Below are 10,066 nucleotides of genomic sequence, written 5' to 3'. Positions count from 1 at the left end.
TTTTCAACTCTTTCAGCACTCCATTTTTTCTTGATCCAGTTAACAAACACGCAGGCATTGTTATTCTACCAGGCACTGTTATTTGCACCAGGTGGTGGTGGTCAGCAGGACCAATTTATTGGTCAATAAATTACGATGAAAATCCCTGACTTCGTGGAGCTTGTATTATCTACAGGTAGACAGGCCCCAAACACAAAAAGCTAATGTGTATAGTATGTTACAGGTTGACAGGTCATGGAGAATAAAACAGGGATAGAGCTACGGAGTGTGGGAGGATGGTAAAGCTTTTAAATAAGAAGGTTTTGTAAACTAGACCTAAGCTGGTTTGTGTCTGCTCAGTTCTTAGGTTCTTTTTGGCAGATGATGGTGGCCACGAAGAAGTCTGAGGTAGGTGACGGTTGGCCATTCCCCCACAATGTCACCATCAGGAAATCTCAAACCGGATTCTGCTTATCACATCTATTAGCCGAGTACTTGTTCGCAAAGCAGGCCTGACAGCATTCATAAAACCTCAATTCCCAGCGACCTTTCACGTTTCCAAGGTTCTCTGCCTTCCAGTTGGGACCATACGCCACAGATTCTTCCAAACTGGTATCTGATGATGGGGCAGGGTAGGGAACAAGTGTCTCCTAGTGGGCACAGGTTACAAGCCTTACTGGATTCGTATGCCCTGTTTACGTATCGTAGCAAACTGAGGGAGCCAGTCCGCAGAGGTGACTTTAATTTTACCTAAGAAAGGTAATTCTTCAATTTTACCTGTTGCTTAACAGGTTTGTAGTTTCTTTTTTTATTTTATTTTTTTTTTAATGTTTATTTATTATTGAGAGACAGAGAGAGACAGAGCATGAGCATGGGAGGGGCAGAGAGAGAGGGAGACACAGAATCCGAAGCGGGCTCCGGGCTCTGAGCTGTCAGCACAGAGCCCGACGCGGGGCTCAAACTCACGGCCCGTGAGGTCACGACCTGAGCCGAAGTCAGACGCTTAACCAACTGAGCCACCCAGGCACCCCAACAGGTTTGTAGTTTCACCAATAAAGACCTTTTTTTTTCTTTTTAATTTACTGTGCTAATTAACAGTGTTGGTCATTGCTTGAGATGGGGCAACAGAAACTCTTGGAGCACCTGCCGTGGAGTGTGGCCTTTGCCAGTGGAACGCCAGCTGAGCATCCCTGAACCGTGCGTTCTTGATTGCCCGCGAACTGACCATCTCTAGAATTAAACTAACGGGCACATCTCTCATACACCACTGACCATACTGAAGTATTTTAAAGTAAATTACAAGTGTCATAACTGGCGTTGAGGGAAGATCATTGGGAAAGTGGCCTGTGGAAAGACTTGAAGGTGGTGGAGGGGTGAGTGTGCAGCTTTGGGAAGCATTCAAGGCTGCGAGAGTAGTTAAGTCCGATATCCCTGAAGCAAAGTGTGCCTGACCTGTCTGAGGAACAGCAAGGAGCAAGGAAGCCAGTGTGGCTGGAGCCGAGTCAAGGAGGGAGGGAGAGAACAGTAGCGCGTGGTGGCAGAAAGGTGATAGGGCCGCATCGCCCGGAGCCTTGCAGGCCATTGTGAGACGGGAGCCGCTGGAGAGTTCTGCGCAGAGCGGTGACGTGATCCGGCTCAGGTTTTCACGAGACCAATCAGGTCGTCTTCTTGAAATAAACTGATGGGGACGAAGGCCACGGCAAGGTGACCAGCTAGGGACCCGTTGGAAGAGGCCAGGCGAGACTGGCCAGAGCAGTGAGAAGTGGTTGGAGTCTGTATATACACTGAAAACAGAGCAACAGGGTTTGGTGACAAATCGGAGGTAGGGTGTGAGAGAAAGAAAGAACTGCAAGTGAACTCAAGGTGTTTGAGCTGAGGAGCCAGAAGGCCGGAGTTGACATTCACTGAGATGGCGGGACTGAGAGGAAGGAGGTGTTGGGGAGGTAGATCAGGATTTCTGTTTAACAAGTTTGAAATGTGGAGTGGAGATGCGGACTATTCAGCTGGATACAGGAACTTTACGTTCAAGAGAGAAGGATAGGCAGGTGTTCTCAAGTTGGAAGTAATCAATGGAGAGGTGGTGCTTAAGGCCATCACTCTGGACAAGGGGGTCCAGGGAGTGAGGTAGAAAGTAGACAAAAAAGAGAAGAGGTCCCAGGATCAAACCCTAAGACTCCAGCAGTAGGAGGTCAGGAAGATGAGGAGGACTTAGCCAAGTCTAAGAAGGAGCCACCAAGGAGACGGGAGGAACACCCGAAGATTGTGTGTCCGGGGAACTGGGGGAGGAAAGTGAGCAAGGAGGAGGCGGTGACCCATTGTGACGATGAGGACAGAGATCGGAGGTTTAACAACACGGAGGTCACCGGTGCCCTCGACGGGACTCCACCTTGGTTGAAATGGATGCAAGAGAGAACGGGACGGACGGACAAAGTTGAGGCAGTGAGTATAAAAACCACCCTTCCGATCAGTATTGCCGAAAAGAGCGAGCAAAGAATGGGAGGTAAGTCGCTTTAGGGTGCTCTTTACTTTAGGTCGATCCCATATTTCCCGGTCATCTAACGTGTGCCAGGCATGGGTGCCAAAGGAACGGAGCCGAACCCCCGGGAGCTACCACCAACAGCCACAGGCATCCTAGTGAAGGATCGCACCAGGCTCTCTGGGAACAGAAAGATGCGGAGACAGCTGCGAGGGGAGTTCGGGGAAGTGACATCTGACCTGGCCTCGAAGCCAGGGTGGCGGTTGCCAGGGGAAGAGAGTCGGGGAAGAAAGCCGTGCTCAGCAGAAGGGGGAGTTGTCAGGACCTGAATCCGAGGTGCTTGGAAGGAGCCCGGTGGGAGCTGAGTCTAGTGAGGTTGAGTAGGCCACGGGGGTGACGGCCTCGCGTGGAATTGGAACTTGTACTCGGTGGTCAGTGAGAGACGCTGCTCTAATTTGCGTTTTGGTACGATGCCCCGGGGGAGGGGCAGCAGAGACTGGAAGCAGAGACACGGGTGAGAACTTTTTGCAACAGGCCAGGCAAGAAACGGCGGGGCCCCAAGTAGGGCGGATGCCTTGCGGAAGTTCGGGAGGGGAAGGATGCGGTGAAAGCCACAGGACCCAGTGACAGACTGAGACGGGGACCAGGGGAAAGGGAGGCACGAGAGGGAGGCATGACTCAAAGGTTTCTGGCTCCAACGAAGTGAGATGGGTTGATTAATCTTTATGTCTCCACACACGATAGAATCATGAAAAATCGCTCTTGGTTGTCTGAATTTAAATATGGAAACCCTAAAAGACAGTTTTGAAATTAGTTTGTAAGAAATCCACCCCCTCCCACACCCCAAAATGTCCTGGTTCACAGAGACTGTCGGCAGGGGTTCAGGGCAACTGGCCACCGGCCACCACGGGAGAGGCCGCGCCCGGAGCCGGGGCGCTCACAGCCTCCGTGAGGAGCACAGAGAGCCTCGCCGAAGAACATTCCAGACTCACAGAATCCCATGGACAACGTGTGATGCAAAGCGTTATCTTTCGAGATTCAGATGAACATACTCGGGGAGCTCGGAGAAGAGAAAGACCCTGACGAGGCATCTAATTAGGCCCTGAAGGGTAGGAGGGGTTAGGAGAGATGTAATCATAATTACAAATATTTATCAAGCATGCACTGCATGTCAGTCGCTGTTCTAGGTGCTACAGGAGCCCAGTTAATCCTCACAACAAGCCTAGGAGGCGTGTCCTGCAATGACCTCCCCAGTTTACAGAGGAGGACGGTGAGGCACACAGAGTTTGGGGCCCCGGGGGAGGTTCCCGGGGAGGAACGTGCTGCTTCGCAGAGCCAGGGTTGTGACTCCGGTGTCTGGCTCTGGATTCTTACCCTTGTCCCCCCCCCACCCCATGGCTCCCAGGTGTGTACAAGTGGAGAACAAAGATGACTTAAGGCAGCTCGGGAGTGAGTTTGGGCTGCAGCAACCCCCCTCACCAGGCCCAGGGGAGCCGTACTGGGCAAAGCCGGAGGTGATCTCTGCTGGGCTGCTGGGGGGTCGGGGGGAGCCTTGGCAGGCAGCTCTCCTTAACCCCCACAGCTGGTTGCCAAGGAGGTACTTCTTGACCACAGAAGCCACCGGGGAGAAGCAGAAGAGGAGAAAGCCGAGAGCGGGCCGCAGTTGGGGACCGCAGTCACCGGACCCCCCAAACGCTAGAATGGTGGGGGTGAGGAAAGCGGGGTAAGCGCTAATGGGCTTAGCAAACAGGACAGTGGCAGGACGCCAGGCCTGCAAAAGGTGCCTCCCAAGAACAAGTGGGTCCAGGCCCCTTAGCATGGCTGGGGGAGCTCGGGATGGGCCCCTTTCAGCTCCTGAGGGGCCTGAGCGAAGGTGAGAGCTTGTCTCCCAAGCCGAGTGAACGAAGCTTCTTTCCGCAGCAGGTTTTTTCCCCTCCTTTTCATCACATCCTCTGGAGCTGAAGGAAGAAAAAAGCCCAAGAATAGTGCCATGTGGGAGAGCGCCCTGTGCAGGCCTTTGATCCCCGCTTCTGTCTTACATAACCGTCCCGTTCTCCTTCCGGCGCTCTTCGGCTGAGGCCTCCCGTATGTCTGTCTGTGCGTTTCTGCCCTGAGCACCGGCCCAGAGGGGCCCCCCGCCCGCGTCACGGCTCCTCCGTGCAAAGTTCCTGACTCATCCCAGCCCCGAGCACTGCACGGCAGCCTGCTGGCTGCCTGGCCCGGTCACTCGGCCGCCTCCAGCGGCCGGCCCCGAATGGCAGGACTGACTTTCTAGCTCCACTCCGCAGACAGGCCCCGCCACAGACTAGTGGAGACCCCAGACTAGTTTCGCGAAGCAGGCAGAGCGGCAGCGTTACCCCATTCGTGGTACAAATTCTTCATGACTCCCGAACGGGCCAGGGGCTGCCCTGGGTGGAGCAGGTGGAGCTGTGAACCGAACAGACAAGAAACTCTGCGCCCCAGGAATTCACATTCTAGTGCATGAGTGATTGAAGTTAGCCAGGTTCTTAAGAATTCGAGGCTTCGGCCGATGTTACCCTGATGGGCATTCCGTCATCCTGTGTCCTGTGTCCCCACCACTGCCTCCTCCCCCAGCCGTGGCCCCCCTCCCCGTCCGGGTCACCGTGGGTGTTGGCACTGATTGCAGGGCGAGGCTAAGGTAACGTTCAGGTCTGCGGGCCCCTGCTACCCTGCGTGAGCTCCCGTCACGGCCCGGAAAAGGCACAGGCTTCCCGAGTGTCAGCTTTGGGGCGGGGCTTGCAAGGGGAGACTTGAAGTCTTGTTCGGCCAGATGGGGACAGAGGTGACTCACAAAGGCCATCCCAGCGATTGCTCAGAGAAAACTCCTACTCAATTGGAACTTCGGTTGGTCCAAAGTGGGGAACCTTGGAAACGCGTGTTTGTGAGCATAGCTTGGCTGGTGGATTTGGAGAAACATTGGAGAAAACATTCTGGAATCCATGGTCTTCGCTTCTTCTGCTTATTCTTTGAGCTGCAAGCAGGGGGATGGTCACAGCATGCCACGATGCACCATAATGTCACATTATCCGGAAAATGCCCTACGTTGTGTCCAGTAAGGACACAAAGCAGGCAGTAAGTGCAGTGGAACTGTACTGGGCATGCCACCTGCCCAATATTCTCTCTTTTGGCCGCAGGGGCATGATATTCCTGTGGGGAAACATGCTTTCTCTCAATTTGGGTGGGCTTGTCAATCAAGCTGGCTGCCTTCAGTGGGCACAGCCACCAGGCTGGCCTATCAGACTGTCTTTCTCTTGAGCAGACATGAGGTCAGCTGGCATGGATTTGTCTCAGTGGGCCTGTTGATAAGATTCTGCTGCTCAGATCCCAGATGGCTCTGATTCCTATCCTTTTCGAACTTGATTATTCAGTGCTGGAAGCTACCCTCTATCTGTCCAATACATTCGTTTTCTTGCTGAGATTATCCAGAGTTCTTTTCTGTCGCTGGCAACTTTAGACCCCTAAGTATTAAGAAAGCTAATCAGAGCCTTGTCCCCGGACCTGATCCTGCACAGGGAGAGGTTGACATAGAACCGGTCAGGCTGACAGGGACCTTGGAACCTGCTTTCCCCAGTGACAGAGAAGGCCTGGAGAGAGGAGGGTCCAGCTAGCCGAGCGACTTACCTGCACTGTGATGCCTGTCGAGTAGCTGGCCTGCCCCCACCCTTCTGCCGTGTGATCAGTGTTGCCATGAAGAAAATCCCTTCATGTTTTGGACTGGAGTTTCCAGAATGTTCTCTTTACCTTGCCCGAGTCCAGAGGGGAAGGGAGGTGGTTCTTCTCAGTATTTGCCTGCATCTAGCCTGGCCTCCCAGGTCTGACTCTTTGTTAGGTCAGACTCCAACTTGGCTGTCTCTCCTTCCTGGCCTTTCCCCGTTCCTCCAGACCAGCTCGGCCAGGAGCCCTGGAGCTCCATCAGTGCTGGAGACAGAGTGTTCAGCAGAGAGGAAAGAACCAGAACTTTAAGCCTGCCAAACGCAGCGGCTACAGCTCAGCCACTCGTGGCGACATGGCCAGCTTTTGCTCATGACTGCACCTCCAGTGGAGGCCCCGAGTGAGTGCTCAGAGTGGTGGCTCTCCAGTGAGCCTGCTCCTGAGAACAGTGGGCTATGTTCTTCTGGATTGTCATAGCACCCCATCTCTGTACCTTCCTGAATGCTTCACTCATCATTTGGGGTTAAAAAAAATTTTTTTTTACATTGATTTATTTTTGAGAGGCGGAGAGAGACACAGCGTGAGTGGGGGAGGGGCAGAGAGAGAGGGAGACATGGAATCCAAAGCAGGCTCCAGGCTCCAGGCTCCGAGCTGTCAGCACAGATCCTGACGCGGGGCTTGAACCCGCGAACCGTGAGATCATGACCTGAGCCGAAGTCAGACACTTAACCAACTGAGCCACCCAGGCGCCCCATCATTATTTTGGTTTTAGAATCTGCTGCTCCAGAGGGTGTCAAATCCAGCTTGGAAGACCATCTAACAGCGACGTTTTAAGAAGTTCCAAGTTCAAGATGGGAAGTTCGGCTAAATGAACCCTAAGATCCCTCCTAACATTGATTATTCTTTTTTTTTTTTTAAGTTTATTTTTTGAGAGAGAGCTTGAGCAGGGGAGGGGCAGAGAGAGAGGGAGAGGGAATCCCAAGCAGTCTCCACACTGCTACCACAGAGCCCCATGCAGGGCTTTGAACCCACGAACCATGATGTCATGACCTGAGCTGAAATCATGAGTCAGATGCTTAACTGACTGAGCCACCCAGGCACCCCTATGGTTTGGTTATTCTATATCTATTTCTTGCCTTTGGACTTTTAAAGGATTTTTTATTGTAAATTTTTCAAGCATATGGTAAAGTACAGAAACAATACCGCAAACAACAAATACCTATGTAACTAACACCTAATGGTCAAATTTCTTTTTATTCTGGACACAAATAAACCCTGTGCAGACTTGTTTCTTCTTTTTAATTAAATATTTATTGAGATATAATCCACATATAATGAAGTACAGCGATTTGAAATGTACAGTGTGGTAAGTTTTGACCACTGCGTACTTCTGTGTAACCATCACCCCAGATAGGACAAGATATAGAATTTTCTCTCATGTGTCTTTTTCAGTCAATCCCCCCTGCCAGAGGCAACCACTGTCCTGATTTCTCTCACAATAGATTAGTTTTGCCTGTTCTAGAACTTTATATAAATAGAACCGTACAGAATGAACTCTTTTGTGCCCGGCTTCTTTTGCTCATCATAATGTGTTTGGGATTCTTCCATGATGTTGCAAATACCGGTAGTTCATTCCTTTTTATTTCTGAGTAATATTCCATTGGATGACGATACCACAGTTTCTCTATTCACCTGACAGTGGACCTTTGGATGACATATTTACCCAAGATAAATGAAAACATATGTCTATAAAAAGAACTGTATAAATATATTCATAGCAGCTTTTCTCATAATGGTCCCAAACTGGAAACAACCCAAATGGGCATTCTATTTTTATATGAGCATCTTCTCCCCTAGACAATGAGGACAGGATGCTTACCTAATTCATCTGTGCACCCCGACAGCATTTTGAACATATAGCAGCTGAATCAGGAAGTCTTTGGGTGAAAGGCAAAGGAGGATAGAGTTCTTCAAGCTCGGTTCAAGAGGTGAGGTGTAAGGCAACTTTAGATCCCTAGGAGTAAGGCAGAAGGTTAGCCAGAAAAATGTGGGTGTTAGTTCATACCAGAGCATCGGTGCTAACTAAGCACAGAGCCCGGCAGAGGGCAAGTGTTCAGAACACATATGAATGAAAAAAAAGAAGTAAATAGGCTGTCAGGTCTTCTTGCCATGGGGTCATCCTACCTTCCACATCATCCTTGCTACCCGGAAAGGTACAGCTTCCAGGCTACAGAGTCAAAGGAACGGTGTCAAACAGGGGAAACCGGTCCAGGGGAGGGCTCCGGAGATAAGGATGAGGGGGTTAAGAGTTTCCAGAGTAAAGTTAGAATCAGATTGGGTTCTTGCTCTTGTCCCCAGGCCCCTTCCTTGTCTCTTTTATTCTTAGGTACCGGTAGACTCAAGCACAGGACTCCTCCCTTCGGCATCAAGAAATTCACCTGGAGAACCCCAGGGAAGCCCCCAGGTCTCAGAAGCACTGCCTCTCTCACTTCGATCACCGCTGCTTCAGGCTGACGCTTTCAGATCTTCATAAAGGCACCGAACAAAGCCAGATGATGGACAGCTGTTCAGTGACCCAAGCCGGGGGCGCTGACCATTCAGCTCTTCAGGAAACCAGATGCTTGGCTGTGGCTTGGAAGCTGGTTTCACAAGGGGGTATAAAATGTGTTTCAGTGTATTTGTTACAATGCAGGGATAAATATATTTCCTTAGATGACAAGTATTAAAAACTTCAAGTCTTTCTCAGACCGCAACTAAAGGTTTCAAGAGAAGTGTGGAGAAGAGAAGGTTTACTGGGAACTCTGCCCCAGTGTGACTCTTTTATCACAAAAGGATTAGTATAGGGGCACCTGGGTGACTCAGTCTAAGCGGCCGACTTTGGCTCAGGTCATGATCTCACGGCTCGTGAGTTCGAGCCCTGCCTCGGGCCCTGTGCTGACAGCTCGGAGCCTGGAGACTGCTTTGGATTCTGGGGCTCTGTCTCTCTCTGCCCCTCCCCTGCTCAGCTCTGTCTCTGTCTCCGTCTCTCTCTCTCAAAAATAAATAAACATTTTTAAAAAAATTTAAAAAGGGTTAGTATAGAAGGATCTAGAGATTGTTATGTATGATACCTTAACTCTAACACTTGGCCTGGAACCCACAGGCACTGAAGCTAAGTGGATTGGGGGTGGGGGTTGGGGAGGACACTAGGATTCCAAACTCCTTCATTCTTCTGGTTCTACAGCTAGCTGTTCATAGGACCTAAGGTAAGCCTGTTGGCCTCACCACTATAAACACATTCGGGGGGAACGCTCACAGCAATCTCTTGCAATAAACACATGTGTTTGACAAACCAAGACGAATGTTTTAAAGACCACGGCTCACCGTTCATTCCCACTGAGGTGACCTTCCTGCTCACAATGTTTTCTTTTTTTGGGTCCGATTCGGAAATGCTTTCAGTCAACTGTCAGTGCGGATGGAAACAAATCTGGAAGATTTTCTGCTTTCTATCCTTGTTGATAATACTCACAAACAAGGCCCCTACTGCCTTCACAGGATGGTGGACGGATAGGAAATTCTCATCCTTTCAGGTCTAAAAATAAGTATTTGTTGATAATCTGGACAATCTGATTGCTTGAAACAGCAGCAGCCTGGAGTCTTACCACATGAAAGAGAAGAGTGCATTTCCCTGGCCGGGCCCAGGGACACCAGAGTTAAAATAAATTTGACCTTTTGAAAAGGCACACTGAGAAACTTGTGTCCGTGGTTTCCACTCTGCGGCCCTCCCGCTTACGGGCCTGGTACTGAATTTTACATGAGATATTCTAAGTACATCCTTCAGGCCGAACATCATTTATTTCCTGTTAGGGCTTAAAGTGGATTATATATGCAGCTTGACCTTTAAAGAACTTAGGACTCAAGTAGGATTTCTAAGGATTCACTTAATGGAAGATCCTGCAG

At 50.5% G+C, this 10,066-nt stretch overlaps 1 long non-coding RNA gene across 1 annotated transcript; it reads left to right on the top strand.

Annotated features, from left to right (window-relative positions):
* The first annotated feature begins 4,582 nt into the window (after positions 1-4,582).
* On the top strand, positions 4,583-8,867 carry LOC144616105 (uncharacterized). The gene is made up of 2 exons (XR_013555021.2): positions 4,583-8,115; positions 8,514-8,867. It is a non-coding gene; the product is annotated as an uncharacterized LOC144616105 (long non-coding RNA).
* Positions 8,868-10,066: the final 1,199 nt, after the last annotated feature.

Source organism: Panthera onca, chromosome B1 (assembly GCF_046562875.1).
Source record: "Panthera onca isolate mPanOnc1 chromosome B1, mPanOnc1 haplotype 2, whole genome shotgun sequence".
Lineage (NCBI taxonomy): Eukaryota > Metazoa > Chordata > Mammalia > Carnivora > Felidae > Panthera > Panthera onca.
This window is presented reverse-complemented; position numbering and strand designations above follow the sequence as displayed.